The 17,499-nt window shown below is 42.5% G+C and overlaps 1 long non-coding RNA gene across 2 annotated transcripts; it reads left to right on the forward strand.

Annotated features, from left to right (window-relative positions):
* Positions 1-1,214: 1,214 nt before the first annotated feature.
* LOC115248907 (uncharacterized) lies at positions 1,215-17,290 on the forward strand. Of its 2 annotated transcripts, XR_003887631.1 has the most exons (3): positions 1,215-1,322; positions 13,778-16,973; positions 17,052-17,290. It is a non-coding gene; the product is annotated as an uncharacterized lncRNA (long non-coding RNA). The 2 variants fall into 2 exon arrangements; XR_003887630.1 differs by having other exon boundaries at positions 13,778-17,290.
* Positions 17,291-17,499: the final 209 nt, after the last annotated feature.

Raw genomic sequence — 17,499 nt, forward strand, 5'->3', positions numbered from 1 at the left:
AAGGGTCTGCAGAGAAGTTAAACATTACATGTAAATGAATGTAGTTTACACAGGCTGAAATTGATCAAATTGTTAGAACAGGATGGAATTGTAAAAAGTGGCAGAAGTTAGACGATGTTCTGGCAATTCAACAACCAAAGGTGGGAAAACTAAAGATGCTTTTTCTTCTTGTTTGTGCCAAATGGGGAATCAAATTCAAAAGTGAACATCTCTTTTTAAATAAATAGACACCCTGGGTATGTTCATTCACAATTGTTGAATGGGATCCTCCCTGAGTGGGAGATGATTCTGAAGCTGATCTAGTGCCGCGTGATGGATGACAGTTGGTTTGGGGACAAGGAAATTAAACATCATGAACCAACATTGAGTCACAAATATCACTCACTGCCTTCAACTTCCTTGAACTGTGCTGTGGTCATGAACTAGATCTCTAGATTAGAGCTCCTTTGTTGTTTTTTGCTTTAACTGCTGAAGTGAACAGGAAGTCATACAGCTAGAATAAAATATTATTATTATATATTAATATTATTAAAACAAAGGAAGCACTTCTGTGTCGTTTTAGTCATGAACTCAAATACATTTCCTGCCAGTTGCCTTAAATGAGCAGTGATCTTACTCTCCTGCATCTCACTACCCTGCCTGTTAATTTCCTGTGTGTAATCAGTTTGTTATAATATATCTAAATGTTTTTGTTGTACATTATATTGAAATACTGACACATATGGCGCTGATCTTACATCACAGACACTCTGTCAACCAACATAGGTTTGAGATCCTATAATTCTGGCTTACAACTCTTTCCAAGTACTAAAATATGCAGGCAGGAGGACTTTCCAGCGCAAAAACCCCACACAGGCGGAACAGCCAAAATAGAGACAGGGCACAGACGGTCATACTGTTTAAACCTAAAGACTGTGGTCGTCGTCTGTCTCCTCAATCTCCAGGAACCCTGTTACGTACTATTGCACCACCCACCCTGCAAGGAATCCAGGAAGTCCAATAAAATAAGTGGATAAAAAGGGAGATAATCATTCCTTTTTAGAGCGACGCCTCAATAAACCCAAAGCAAAGAGTTTTGTTTTCCATATGTATACTGTAACACGGCTAGTCTCTTATATTTATGTATTCCCTCCCTAGTTCTTATTTTTCCCCCACCACAAAACCAAGGTCATAAACTCTGGAATCATAAAATCAACATGGTAACTCCTGAAGTATTTGGTGATAGCACAACAGTCGTTAACACCTTCCCTTTAAACCCCAGTTGACCACAGAGGAGTTTCACACCGCCACATTCATGCTGCTTTGGCAGGGCTGCTGAGCAGGTGAGTCATATTTCTGTCATATTTCGCAATATTCTCGACACAGGAAGTGTCACAAGTTGGAATTCAGCGTGTTGGTATGGTTACGATGGAGTTTTGGTTTTGTTGCGAGTTGAAGAGGACATTGTTAAAAAAAGGGTTATATTTAGAAAAGGCTTTTTCTTTTCATACAGGCATCAGAGAGCGTTACTGATCGTACTGTTTCTCCTGGGACTACTGTGTCACAGCTGGCAGGCTGTTTGTTCTTCCCCAACAACCAAGCCGTTTTTCAAACAACGCTGAAGCACGAATGTTACCCCTCTCTCACACAAACACACACCGGCACACACACCAACCCTCGCCAATCCTCTTGTTTGCATTCCATGCTGCATGACATCACCACACGGAGCTTTGACCCCGTGAGTCGATTGGGTCGCTGCTGCAGAATTGCTGATCAGGTCCAAAGATCACAAACTTGTGCCAAGAGGTGACATCAACATGTGCGGCGGAGCCAATAGCTGTGCGACGCACGATGACACAGAAACAACATCCTATTTATACACACACACACTCACGTGCAGCTCTTAGCAGATGTCGTATGAAACGCGGGCCTTTACTCCATCCAGCTTAATAAGTTGTAGAGGATGTGAAACAGCTGTGATTAAGCTGGAGTGTTACTAAGAAATGTGCTGTGTTTGAACCTTCTTGCTCTGTTCCACGCTGACATCTTTATGTTTATCTTTGTTTATTTGAAAGGGGACGATACAATTTCATGAAACGCATGATTTCACTTGGTTTAAAAAAGCCAGAATCAGCCAAAAGGCAAGTTTTCATCAGCAGTTCCCTGGCCATGACTTTAAAAGCAATAAAATGCATCTACAAGGGAAAAACATGGTTAGACACCTGACAAGCACCAATACAACAAACAACATACACACAACAAACTGCCAAAGGGAGCCCAGAGCACACAAAACACAGACAACACAATACAAGATACACATTCAAACACTCACTATACAATTACAATAGACATCACGACTTATGGCTTAATCACAATATCTCTCAGATTTGATGCCTTTGTTTTGCCCTGTCATTATTGGCTGTAGAGACAAATATTGAGCTATTACAGCATTCAACATTGCACACGTGGGTCCTCTGAATAGCAATTTTTATTTTTGTGACCTTTATATATGAAGTAATATCACGCTACCCAAGGACCTGTAACAACGGGGTGTGGTCACACACCGTCTGCCAGGGACGAGGACCTAATGCATTAATGAGTTACCTTTTGTTTGCTCAACTCTATAAAAGCTTTAATTGCGGAAGAAGATGGAAATCCAATGACTGGAGTGAAGTGGGCTTTTGTTTTTGTCTTTTTTAGTTCTTAACTTCAACCGAATGAGCAGTGAAGTCAGAAACATGATGGTTGCTATTGAAATTCAATTCAACTCAGACCGTGGGGTTGGTATCAATAATGTCTCCTTATCTATGGCAAAGAACACACAGAACAAGTGTGAACTGGTGCTTAGCAACTTATTTGAGATGGGTGAGTATTCAGTTGACTGAATGAAATCTAAACCACCATCAGTGAGTGTGTGGATGAGTCCTCTCCTTGTAACCACATATCTGCTGTAGCCTCTTCGGTTCCTGGAAGAAATAAACATTTTCAGCTCAATGTGGGTCTATCTTCCAATCAGGGCAAGTTTTTGGGGTTTTTCTTTTAACTTCTTTGTCAGAAACAGGGCATTAATTAATCAATTGTCCCTGAAACAATGGTAAACAAACTTTAACTAACCCGACTGAGTGCTTCCCACAAACACTCGCAGTAAGCTCAACAGGGTGCTGCTTTACCGCTTTAGTGATGAGGATAAAAGCTGTCCCAGTGGCCTCCACATGACTCTGTGGAAGTAGCTCTTGGGGCTAAGCCTTCATCCAAACTTTGACTGTATTTGGAACAAAGGACCGAGATGCTAAACAGCCATTTTGATTTACTCGCTGTCGACCGTGGGCTCTGCGTCCTCTCTAAAGTCATTAATCCAGAGTCTATATGAAACCCAGGCCTACATACAAAAGAGCCGCTCACAATCTTTTATTTTGAAGCTTAGAAATCTTTCCAATTTTAAATCATATCAGCTCCTGCCTGACAGTAACCAAATCCATAACCGTCTGCTGCTGCCGCAGTTGGTGCGACATATTTAAAGACTCGCTTGTGGGATTTGTGGATTTTGACAAGTCAGGCATTTGCGTTCTGTCCTTGAACTTCCCCTGACACAACCAGGAAACATTTTCATTTTCGGTTTTGTATTTGTGTTAATTTAGGGACTTTTTACTTTTACTCGCACCTGGAGATTTGTCAAGGCATCTGTGCTGAGGAATGGTGGGAAGATGGGGACTTTTCCCTCACCCAGCTCTGTTCAACAGGTTCCCCTTATGGCGAGAATAAAGACAAATCTTCTTCTGCTTTTGGTTACCCGTATTTTGAATGCGAGTGTGGACATTTAACAGCCGATGGCGCAATCCTTAAAAGGAAAGGCTTTTGCTCTTAAGGGCGGCCCATGTTTGGGAGTGGGGGGGTGTGTGGTAAGTCACTGATGGGTGAGCGACAGCCTTTACAAATCGTCTGGTTAGTCACTGGGCATTACTGTTAACATGCCCTGTGGCTTGGCATTGTTTCCACCAAAGAAGTGATGTGAAACATCTCATCAGAGGGAACATTCGTGTCTGACACACTCATATACAGACTGCCACGCTGTTGTTTCGCAAAAAAAAAAAAACCCACCCATCCTCCATGGTGCCTCTTTGCAGACCGGTTTTGCCTGATTGAGGCTTTGGCTGGCACAGACTGGGGGAGGAGTCTGGGTGTCTTCCATTAGGCTTTGACTCAGCATTCTGGCAGTGAACTTGTTTGGTGGCTGCAGAGGAGGGCGAAGTTCCTCTCAGAGCTCAGAAACAGGAGAATACGTTAAAAATAGAGTTTGATTGTTTTTAGTGTTTCTCTTTAACTCAGTATATGTTCTTATTACTTTGTATAAACTTCCTATGGATGTCAGAATAATAATAATAATACCCGTATGACATGAATATAAATTAATGAGATTGGCACTTCAGTTTAAGCCTAAGGTCAGGACAATTACAGTTTTACGTTAAGATTCTTTAAGTTATTTGCTCAACATATGATGTCAGACTATTGTTCACCATTGCAGTAACAGATGAGTTAATGGGGAATTCCTCAAACATCTTCACAGACTGTGCTGTTTAATAACCAGAATTACTTTTCAGGGGGAGGAAATGGGCCCTTTCAGATTTGATTGCAGGATAGGAATAATTTTAAAAGACATCCCTGAGTTTATATCCTAAAATATAGCATATATAACATTTAACATATATAACTTATTCTTTCCCAAACAAGGAATTTTGTTTTGTCCATTTAACACTGTGTTCTGAAAATTCAGAAGCAATGCAGACGTAATAACTGGCTGGTCTGAGGTAAAAACTGATGAACCATTAGGCAAACTGGGGCTCAGAACTGGAAAAAGGAGCTCCATTCATGAGGGATTCAAACTAGCGCTGCTGCTGTCATAGGGAGAGCTGAGGTCGTGTGGGCATCTGGTCAGGGAGCTCCCCATATGTCTCCCTGAGGAGGTGCTTCAAGCACGTCCATCTGAAAGGAGACACCACGGCAGATCCAGGACACGCTGGAGAGATTATGTCCCCCAAATTGAAATGATGCCCCCAGATGATTTAGAGATTATCCGTACATTTTGGTGTGGGGAGAGAGTTTTTATCAGCGCTGCAAAAATGGGGAGATCTGTTAGCAGCTGCATGCTGAACAAGAACCATCACAAAACTGCTTTGGTTTGACATTTTTTAGTAAAGATGCTTCTTGGACTTTGTAAATGGGAGGCGCCTGTGTTTTGACAGCTTTCGGTCTATGATGGAGAGGGAAGAAGTAGGGGAGAAAGAGACGGGAAAGGGAGTGGGGGTAGGTGGGTGTGGCAGAGAAGGAATCTGGGCTGCTCAATGTCACACTAGGGAGGACTGCAGGGAAAATAAGGGGATGGGGGAGGTTAGAAGGACAAGCTTATCTGTGTGTTTGTGAAGATAGAGGAGAGCAGAAGAGCTGCATGAACCACAACAGGATGGACGAGTAAATCAAGACAAAAGACAGCGAAAACATGCACTGTATATACAGTATAGCTCCTTCCTGCCCTCTTTTAAACACATGCACAAATTATGTCAAGCAGCGCTGCAGGAAGGCTCATGGAGTATGGATATTTAATGAAATGCCCCCCCCCCCCCCCCCCCTTTCCTCTCATCCTCTACCAAATCTGCTCACAAGCACGAGAGTCCAGTGGAGGAGGAAGAGGAAAGTAGGGCACGTCTGCAGATTTAATGAGGCAAAAGCGCTGAATGACAAGCTTATGTTTTCTTCTCCAGCAGAGCTGCTCTCTTCCAGAGACACACGCCTCTCCCAGCTGACATGCACCCACAGAATTCAGCGTTAGTGACACCATCTTGGACAAGCGCTAGCTTTTGTCAAATGTGGGTATTATTTGGAAGCTTAAGAGAAGGATAGGAGGACATAGAGCTCCATGTTGCCACAATCATATTTGATCGTTTTTAGGATGTAATCCCATTGAGTAGGCTTACGCTGCATTAAATCCCCCTCCCCCCCCCCCCCAATACACAGTCATTTTAGATGTTTGTTAGGTCGACCCACAATTAGTCAGTCAGTCTTAACACAAAAATTCTGCTCGGAGTTTAGAATTTCCCTAAAGATGACAAGCTGAGGGACAACCCCCCCACCCCCCCCCCCACCCCCCACCCCCCGAGACTAATGGCGCTTGAGCATAGCTCTCTGCCTCATCCTCTGAAAGACACTCTATTTTAGTAGATGTGCTAAAGCTTATTTCACCTGGGGGAATGGTGTGGCTCAAGAGCACAGACACACAGAAATGGGTTCAAATTTAGAACCTTAGCAGCAGGTTGCACAAGCCTTAAGACAACACGGGTCACCGTTTCTCCAAAAACAGCTGAATGTGTTGCTAGTTCCACCCAGAGGTGGGAATTCCTCCTTAATCATGTTTACCATTAGCAGTATGTTTTTCACCAAGTCATTGTATGTGTAACTGAAAACATGGGTTGTTTTTAACAAGGTCATTGTGGCTTAGTGACAATTGGCAAGCAGCAACATGACTAAGATGTTTGCCCAACAGATATCACTGATGCAGAATTCTGTGGAGTGTTAAATAAGTTGACATATCTGCATTCTTTCTGCAAGCAATCGTATCGTGACAATGTGGTGGTTTGAAGTGTGAAATTCTGGAGTCAGACAGACAGACAAAGTGGTCTTTCATACGCGAACCAACAAAACATGATTTCAGATATCCAATACCAAAGTCCAAAATCATATAATAAGAGATGTTAAGACTTAAATTAAAAACTTCCAACTTAAAAAACAGCAAAGGTCAGAAATCCAGCATATTGCCAACCTACCATTTACCTTCTAAAAAGTCACCATTTGCAGATTTATAAAGTCAAAGCTTTAGCAATACTAATAATTAGCAATACTGGGGCAGTATTACTCTCTAACCCTTGTTGCAAACAATAAACATCAACACTAAATTAAAAAACAATAAAAATAAGGGTGTGAGCTACACAATAGCGACAAAACCATTCAATCAAGTCAAATCAGTCAAATGGCCAAACAAATACATAGATACACACACACACACACACACACACACACACACACACACACACACATACATACATACATACAAACATACATACATACATATTAATATCCTTCCATCAGATAGTTTTCTTATGGATAGTATCTACTGTTTATTCATATGGCTTCAGTGTAAAACCTGTCCCATTGATTAATACTGATAGTCAGCTAATATTTCAAGGGGACTTGATTATTGCTGTCTGTGTCCTGACGCATTTAAATTTTCTCTCCAAAATAAACTCTCATGCACACTCTCATCCTGGAGTCCAACAGAAATCAGATTATTGGACTTGCTTCACCACCACAGTCATAAGTGTGCATAGAGAATGCACTCAAACATCCTCAAAAGACACTAAAGAAAGCAACTTGCTGACTTGTATGTGTGTGTGTGTGTGTGTGTGTGTGTGTGGGTGTGGGTGTGTGTGTGCGTGTGTGTGTGTGTTTGTGTTTTCCAAGCAATAATGTCTCAATGCACTCAGTGGCCCATGAGAAAATATAGGCCGAAATCCACTTGACTATATATATATATATATATATATATATATATATATTCTGTAAATGAAACTGTCTGTCACCCTGTGCATAGATCTCTACATTGGGGGATACTGAGGAAAAAGAAGAAAGGGAGTGTGGTCAAAGCAAGTCAGCCACAAAGGCGGGTACTGGAGGGCTGTGTGGGTGGAGATCTGGGGGGCCTTCCATGCCATCATATCCCAAGGCATCCCTCTAAAGTTACTCACTGTCTGTGGCTGCTTCCAGCAGGTCTCACATCAACAAGCTCATTAAGCCACTGTAGTAACCAGATAGCCTCAACTGGACCCACATCATCTATGTACACACACACACACACACACACACACACACACACTGATGTGTGTTCCATTCTAAAATCATGTCCACTTGATAAACACACAATACTGTATTGTGTCAAACTGCTTGAAAATGGAAGATGGATAAACATTTCCTTCCCTTGTACAGAAATATCCAGAATACGGGCCTGTGTGTGTGTGTGTGTGTGTGCGTGTGTGTGCGTGTGTGTGTGTGTGTGTGTGCGTGTGTGTGTGTGTGTTTAAACTCCTGACAGGCTTACTTTTGAGCTTCTTCTTAAGTGGAAGATGGTTGTCAGCACTTCCTGAGCAGCAGATGACAGACCAGTTAGTACTCCATCAGCACTGTGATGGCTTATCAATGGTCAGGTGCAGAGTGCCCATCACACTGCCATCCTACATCCATGTCACAAATGCCACACAGAGATGCCATTAGGCCTCTCAGTCAGTTCACATCTTCATCCAGCTGTGCATTTTGACAAGTCCATGCATCTGCTGGGGCTGCTGCTATTACAGTTGCTGGATGTGAGTCCAGTGAGTCCAAGATGCAAAGAAGAACAAACATGGTGCTGCATTTACAGCACCTTATGCATTTTTACATGACTTGAATGTTTCATGTGGTATTTTTTGTTAACACTTGATTATTGTTTGGAAGATTGCAGTTTTCTGATGCCCAAAATTGCCTTACTAACAAACAGGAACTGGAGTCAGATTGTTTTGTGACTTAATCTGAACCAGAACTGGAAAAATTCCATTGTTGAAAGACAGTTTCCAGACCCCACAACAATGTGAGAGATAGGATGTGTTTGATAACAGATCAATTCTGAGAGAATTTCCAACCTTCTCCTGATAATAAAAAGTGAGTCCACCAACATTTGACGTGGACATTGCAGATTTTGGAACTGATATCAACTTTTTTTCATCAAATGTTGGGACAGAAAACCTACACCAAACAAGAACAGTGAAGAACCAGTTATTACCATTTCTTTTATCTGCATTTAATGTACATCGCACTGATTTTTCTCAAGAAGGAGACTGAGAGCCCCAAGGACACTGACCTAAATGGATGAGGCCAGTAATGGCCCCCATACCCTAGAGCACCATGTTGTCTTGACAGTAGAGTCTCTGGGTATTCACTCATACTGATCTGCTCTTAGTCGACTGTCATAAAACAGGCGAGGAAGTCAAGAGGAGGTTTGATGTGCTCGTGATTGCAGGGGAAGTGGAAACCCAGTTACAGGAAAGGAACTGATGCAGAAAGAAAGTGTGAGTGGCAGAATGAGGAAGAAACCACAGTGAAAGTTGGCCCAGGAGATGCCAGAAAGCAACAGAGAAAGTAAAAGGCACCCTTGAAATGTTGAGAGACTGGGGTGAGCAAAAGGTAAAAAGATTAATGATTGGGGAAGCGACAGAGTGCAAAAAAAGTGCAAAGAGAGAAAAAGCCAGGGGGCTAATGGGCTTGTGGCTAATCAATCCTGAGTGATGACCACTTTACCATGGGCCAGGCTGACAGATGGAGACCATCTCTCTGCTTTAGCTCTCCCCCGACTCCCCAAACTCCTGACTCATGGTGCCAAATCGTCACCCCTTCTGTGGACCCTCCCCCTGAAAAACTGACATCACACACATACAAACAACACATACACAGTCAGCCCAGTCAGAGTGAGTCCAATCTGCCAATTCATTAATCATGTGAGAAATGGCCACATTAGGCGTGGGGCAGTTACTCCTGAGCACCACATCAGTTGTACATTGATTCTCCAGGACAGACGGGACTACATGACCACCGCACCACTTGCTATAGAGAGGGTGTAGTTAGTGAGTTACAACCCGTTACAAGCTGATGCTACTTTTTGTGCTCAGGGAGTCTAAAACAGGAGGAAATATTACTGTGTGAAACAGCGAGAGATGCATTTTCCACATTACCCCGCAAACCCGCAGCATGCAGACAGAAATGCACCAAAGGATAATAAATGGTGGGGAATAAATACTATTTAAAGTATCGTGACATGTCCTTTTCCACCACATGATACAAAGTCCTCTCCGCTCACGCACTTTCGTTTTTCAGTGGGAAATTCTATCCCCAATCTAACACCTATCGAGCGCCATGTTTTTGCATTCAAACCATGCTTTCAGATATCCGTGCAGGCCAAAAGATACTAAAACAACAAACCGCTCCCAAGCAGCGACCGTCAGTGAGACGGGTCATCACTGTCCCATTTCACTGTATAAGTTCAAAGATGATGATGATGATGTCAAAGATACTGCTCAATAATCTATTGTTATTGCTCAGTATGTTTTTGACGGAATTCCTTATTGCTATAGAAACCAGAGGTTTTATTTGCAAAAGAAAACACTGAAAATTGTTGTGGACGTTAAATTATTGTTTACAATGCAAACAGTTTCCTCTGTACCACGTTTGTAGGGTCATTACACAAATTGGGTAGTTCATAAAACTGGAACTAGAGCTTCAATATTAGATGTTTGCAGTCAAGCCAGGGAGGAGAACTGGGCCAAGCAGGGAACCAGTGTCATAAATTGCACTCTGCTGGGCCCCTCAATGAAGATTAAAGGGGTAGTGAGAGCGGCCCAGTGACGGGGCTGCTCGGGCAGAAGGTGGGTGGCTGTTATCAGCTCCAAAATGACAGCATGAAGCACAGGAGGAGGTCGCTGCTGAAAGATATTCAGCAGTTGTTGGCAGGCATTATCAGCAGGGTTGCTGCCACTGGGTCATGCTCGCACACACTTAAGTCTCTTATGCTGCACTTTCAACAGCTGCACGGGTGCAGTTGTTACTCCATGCCTGTTAACTTCTGCAACTGCATTTGACTTTATCTGCATTCATTCAGAACCATGTAAAGGCCTCTGCAATATGGGCCGTGTCCTTTATGTCCTACAGCTGCCGTGTCCGTCAGTCAGTCTGTCAGTGAGACATTTAGTCCAGCAGCAATTCAATTGTTCCCCTCAACTCAACTAAGGACGGGATCTTTCGCTTCCTGAGCCATGGAAAAGGGTCAAGCCACACATGGTACAACCCCAGGCTGAGCTTTGGAAAAATCCAACTATGCTCCGGGTTGGTGAGCTCGAAGGTCGAAAAAAAGGCAAAGAGAGGGGAAAAAGAAATGGATCTGGCTGGAAACAGAGAGGGAAGCTGAGCAGGCCATTTTCCATAAGCCAGCACACACTTTGGAACACCACCTATTGAGACTTAAGTCAAAACCTGTCCTGCCTTACAGATTACGAAGGATTCTTTCAAAGCATATTAGTTTTCAGAGGTTGCATAGTTTCCTGGGCTAAATTTTCAGTGTTGACTTAGCCGTGATGCATATGATGTAGGACCACAGATGTTCCATATAAAAGAAAAGCACCTTTGAGTCTAAAGGCTTCAAATCCTTTGACATTTGAAAAGTCTTCCCTCTTGGTACTGCGTGAAAATCACCTGCTGAGCTTGATAATTGAATGGAGCTATTCAGCTATTATTATCTCGGTTAGACCTCGGGAAGGCAGACATGCTCAAAGGGAGACTTTGGTAATTAAGTTAGCTGATTATGAAGTTGATATATAATTAAATTCACAGGAAACTGTCTGAGAATTGTCACTTTTTCCATTTCTATCTTCATTTTGGTCTTTGAGCAAAAACGTAATCATCTACCCATAATGTAGTAATAATGGCCTGTTTAATTATTAATTACTCTGTAAGAACATTTCCTTCCTTATAATGTACCTCTGAACACTGTTTTTTTATATTTTCACACTTTGAATTCTGACTATAAATTCCAAGTGTAAATAGCAAAAATATATATATTCTATTTCATGTCTCACCCACTAATACCTTTTGGTTCGAAGTGCATGATGGTAAAACACGATTCCCTATAAACATCCATAATCAGTTAGCTGCCAGTAATAGCACGGGGATTATTTAGTAAAAACTTCAGCTCTAAGCTGCGTTTAGACCGAGCAAACCAGGTCAAATCAGCCCATTACAGGACATGTTGTAAAAGACAAGCAGCATGACATCATAGTGGTACAACAAACAGTTTCTTTCCATTAAAGAAGAACTTGCTGAGGAAGGTGTTTCAGAGATCACCATGTTTCAATTTGCATTGGTATCCATGGAGATATGACCAGAAATGAGCAGGAATGAGCAGCCGGTCAAGACCAGTAAAGACACCGGTGCAGGTCACCATTTGGGCAACAATGAGGCATCTTTATTTAAGAAACAATTCATAAGCTCAAACAGGTTAGACTAGGAAATCACTCACCAAAACTGAAACTGAGCAAACTGAACAGAGAGAATAAATATCCTAACTAAAGACAAGATCAACTGATGCTGACACATGCAGAAGTGATGGTTCCAACCACACCCGTGCAATGATAGATTGTACAAAAAAGCCAAATAAAATTGCTTCCCCACCCCTAAAGTAAAGAAGTAAAGCAGACTTGACCAGGATAACTCTGAATAAGTCTTCTCTTGGCAACAGGTTAGAACCAGAAACCTTAAGCTGATTTTTTCATTATAAGTTAAAATGACTCTAACAGCCAGGCAAGTTAAAATGAGTAATCAGTAGCTTTTATTACCTTCAAAAGAACTGCTTCAGAATTTTGCTGTAAAATGACAATAAAATGACAAAAAAAACAATCTTAACCATAAGACCCTAAACCAAACCAAACCTTAGACTGTCCCACACCTTTTTAACATAAGCTTCATATTACCTCTAATAAACCTCTTATATGTTTTGCTTTGTAATAGATTTAAGCTGTAAGAGATTCACAAATTCTAGGTGAGTGGTCCAAGACATGAGTTAGTCATTAAGGGCTGAAAATCAAATAAGCAAAGCGCTAATGCTTGACAAACAGCCGTTCTGTCATGCTCTTTTTGTTCATGCGTGTTGGCTTTAGTGAAAGGCGATGCCGGGCAGCAGAAGGGGTCAGGCTGAACAGGTGACAACACAGCAACGTCCATCCCCGAAAACGAGCAGCAGGGCTCAGCTTACTGTAGAAAGTCGCACAGCAGATGGTGTCTAAGGAAGTGAATTAGCAGCAAGAGGCCATGTCCACGCAGCAGATGGGGGTAGAAGGAGACACAAAGAAAAGGGGGGAGACGAACAATGACATGAAAGCAGAGCAGCCAAGGTGGAGGTGGGGAGAGGGAGACTTTCAGCCTAAACTTGGGGCTCATTAGTTTGTATGCTTTTGTGTGTTTGTGCCGGTGTTTGGCCAAGTTCGCAGGCCCGTCAGCTGTGATTATTCCTGCTCAGTCATTCATTAAAGGCCAGTTCTCATGCGTAACGCTGATGATGATGAGAACTTTGCAAAGCAAAGCTGTTCAAACAGACTAACTTGTGTTTTGTTTTCTGGCCCACAGGCCTCATTGCTGGCCAAAAAACGGTAACAGGGTGCCCTGAGTGCTGCAAAGATCAGACAGAAAGTCCTCCCTCCACAAATGTCACTCTTTTGTCTGGAGTAATGACCGTTTGTTCTCAAGCCCACACAGCCGTGTTTTTGGTCGAGGTAACCTCAGTGTCAGGGGTTGAGGAATGGTCTCTGGAATGTTAATAAAGGTGGGGGGTGAGTGTAATAGGTCTTAAATACCACACAGATGTGCCTTATCTCTGATGCAATCAAGCAGGGAAATGAGTTGCAGTACTTTCAGCTGTATCGTGTTGCGAGTTGTAAAACTGTGACCGGAGATCTTGGAGTAAAGTTGCGGCGTAACTATAACACTGAAAGCGTCGCCGCTATCTTGTTTTTCGATCACTCTCTCCGTCCACGCCCCTCCAAAGCCCATCTGTCTGTCATTACTGTCCGTGGGCCTGTCCACCAACGTGGAAGGGGTGACTCTCTTTTGTCTTATTTGCTTTACGTTGTCTTTCCTATCATTTTTTCCTTTGCTCTCTCCTTTCTCTCCTCTCTTTAAGGTTGTTTTTCCCTCCTTACTCCACTGCTGCTGCTGTCGCTGCCCCAACTGCCGCCTGGCATCCTGCCAGTGCTGACAGCTGGCGGAGAGGAAAATAAACGGCGGAGGAGAGAGGGCGACGAGAAAGGGGAGGACGAGGGATGGAGAATGCTCGATAAATATCAACACAAGTCTAAAATTTCAATTTCACCTTCACGAGTGCTCAGAACATTGTTAAAGTGGAGGACAAAAACTCCAGATCCCAGGGAAATTAAAAGTACTAATAAAAACATGTGAGAGATTGTATGAAAAATGCCGTCTTCTGACAATACAGAGAATGGAAGCAAATAATCATCTTTTTTCCTTTCATGCTCTCTGGAACGAAGCTCTGAATGAACAGCAACGGTGCACTGACCTTTGTTTTTAACAGCAGGAAATAAGTAATTGTCTGAGGCTGAATGACTGAGGAAGGAACCTTAACGCTAAATTTCATCTCATTATCCCCCCCAAACAAATACGCTGTCTGTAGGACAACACACACACACACACATACACACACACACACACACACACATTCTGATCCAGCTGCCACAACTTGTCAAAATGAATTAGACAAAAATCATCAAGTTTCCATTCAGTCAGCTTGATGTACAGCAGGCCAGAGATCCAGTGTAATGATTTATAAGGTATTATGCTACCGCACAGATTTTCATTTTTCAGAGCAGCCATTTTGAAGAACTTGTGTGACAATGACAAATGAATGACATTCCACTGTAATTCTTGGCTGACAGTATCAGAGAGCCTCCCTAAACGAAACTGATCTAAAATATAGATTTGGAATTGTCATTATATAGATGTATTCATATATTATTACTTCTGCATTTGTTTGGAATGTGATATTAGTTTCACTACTATTAGTGAAACGAATATCATATTAGTCTTATTAAATTTGAAATAAAACAGAATCCTCTGATGTTTCCATCACCCAGTAAAACAGATGCAATTCCTCAAACAAAGCGTAATTATATGGTGATGGAAACATATATTATATACCATTTAGTGATCACGATGCTTAGTATGTTAAATGTTATCAGTCGTTACTATGAGATTACCTTGGAAGCATTAAATAGCTCCAAAGTGATGGTCTGTGTTAGTCTCATGAGTCTGCTGATGGCCAGCAGCCCAGAATGTTCAAGCCCAGCCCATGTTTTGTTGATGCCTCCATCTTAGACACATTTAACCCGCCGCCCATCTTTGGTTTATGTTTGTTTTGCATCACCACAGAAGTAAAGAGGTTTGTGGAAGGGCAGATGGTGTTGGTCTGGCCGTTGCATGTGACAAGGGCACGTCCCATGATGCTGCCTGTCACTCAACGCTGCATGAAAACACAGATTCAAGCAGACCAGGGTGGGCTCATAACAGTTGTAGGGTGGTCACACAATTACCAGTGACACGTTTTTAAATAGCGTGGCTTAAATGATGTATAATATGTTTAGAGTTATTATTACAGGCTTGGCTTTAAATCTGAACAACTCTGTAAACGTATAACCCTCCACTTCAAACTAGGAGCATTGTATAGAAATCCAGCATACCAAGCCTTCAAAGGTAATATTACCTAATCGCCCTGAGTCTGGGAGAAGCAGCGTTCTTCTTTTAGTGTTTAATCCTATAGGCAACATCAAGAGAGCCCAATCGACCACCCATCTCACAAAATATCAGTTTATTTGGCAATCTTTCTGTTGCCCCTGTGTCCACTGTGTGAAAACAACAAAGCCGTGTTTACAGCATATATATATGAGAGAGCTCCAGTGCGAAAGCTGTTCTTTAGTTTGCAGCCTGGAATTTGGAGAATTACAAGGGCCCTTACTCTGAAAACAAAGATCTGCAGAGGGGACTTGGAGAGCGAGGGCTGAAAAACAAAAGTGCAGCACTGACAAAGAAGTTGGTTGGTTTTCCCCCCACAATCATAGAAAAATGTAAAATGAAATCATGGTATGATTCTGCAACAACCGAGAGTACTGAAGAGAACTGGTGTGGAATGACTTCACATGCAGGAATTGTAATGTATGTAGTAAGCCTCCGTGTCAGGGGGGCTCAGGGAGGGGAAAAAAGAGTCAATCTAAACTTTTTATTGCATTTACAGGAAGTAAATCTCTCTCTCTCACGCACACACACCCACAAATACACACACACATGCGCACACAGTAGTCAATACACAGTCTGAAGAGCTCTGCCCAATTCAGTTCATTAGATTCAAGCTGTTCAGTAAAGTGGAGTTGAAGCTGCGTGTGTCCTGTAATGGACAGTCATAAAACATTTGATGGTGTCAGTAAATAACATGGCGTTTTTAAAAAAATATCCTCTTAACCATAACTTTTTGATAACTTGAAGCGGAATGAGATCTATCAAATAGGGGGAACTGTTTCCTCCCAGCAAGGAGAGCTCTTTGACGTCTCTGAGCGAACCCAAATGAAAACTAATGTGCTGTGATTAAAACAAGGACAATTCATCCTCACAGTTCCTTTGAACAGTAGACAGCGAAAAGAGGAGCCCCTCCTGCTCAACTTAAGTTATTTAACTGCTCAGTCAACAGGAATCGTGGAATGTGGCTCCTAAATAGGTAATGGAATTGTGTAGATTAGCAACATTACTGCAAAGATCTCCTCCCCAGAATGATCTGTGGCCTAACTGAGTTACAGCTATAATTCAGTTGTTTACCGCCCTGAACGCCTGAGAGACGACAACCTTCGGGTTAGCCTGTATGTTGATGTATAAGACTTTTCTTCGGGTTAGCCTGTATGTTGATGTATAAGACTTTTACTGTGTGTACATATGAGAGATGATGACAATTCTGTTTTGTGTGCTTTTGAGAGCACTTGTTTCCTGTGTTGTGGTTCTAGTGCCAACAGCTGTGGGGGAAGTTGCTGGGTGTCTGTGGGTTATGCGCGTTTGTATATGTGTCTCTGTGAACGTACGCTGCCTGGGGGTTGTTCTATTTCCTGGTTGCAGGTGCTGCAGTGAGATCACTTCCTGCCGGCTCCCCCGCTGTTTGTGTATCCGTGGACTCCAGCCATTTCCTGACCACAGGGAAGAGGAAACGATATGAAACAGGATGAGCATCCCGGGCAGGAGGGGTCAGAGATGTGGGAGGAGGGGGTTATGACCCTGAAAATCAGGGAGAGGACCACAGATACCGTACATGGACTGCCATCTTGGAGGTTGCCGCCTTTGTTGAGGATAGATAATGTTGTGTTCTGTCACATTACATCAAAGTATTTACCCATATTTCTTTTCAGGTGGAGGTCCAGAGCAATTTCAAGTTTAATAAAGTTCATTATCCACTGGCTTAACCCACTAGTACATCATAAAGAATGCCAAATAAATCAGCAGCTTTTCATATTTATCATTATCTATGTGTGATTGCAGATGAAAGCTACACATGAATCCGAATCGTGCGGCTGGGTCTCAGAGTCTGATGTATTTCTCGTTATTAAACTTGCCTACCCTTTTAAAGGGTAAATGTGATGCCATGAAATGTCTCTCCCACTTCCTGTCATTTGTCATGGTGCTTTCCTACTCTGGAAGTTACTATCGGGCAACTCATATGTTATTCATGTGTGCTGGCATGCACGGTGACACATACTGTAAAATCTGTCACACGTAGACCCATCAATTACCTAAGACCACAAAGTGAAGGGCAAGCCCAGGCAAAAATCCTCTTCTTGACATTTCCGGTTCACTTGT

Source organism: Takifugu rubripes, chromosome 2, assembly GCF_901000725.2.
Source record: "Takifugu rubripes chromosome 2, fTakRub1.2, whole genome shotgun sequence".
In the NCBI taxonomy this organism is placed as follows: domain Eukaryota; kingdom Metazoa; phylum Chordata; class Actinopteri; order Tetraodontiformes; family Tetraodontidae; genus Takifugu; species Takifugu rubripes.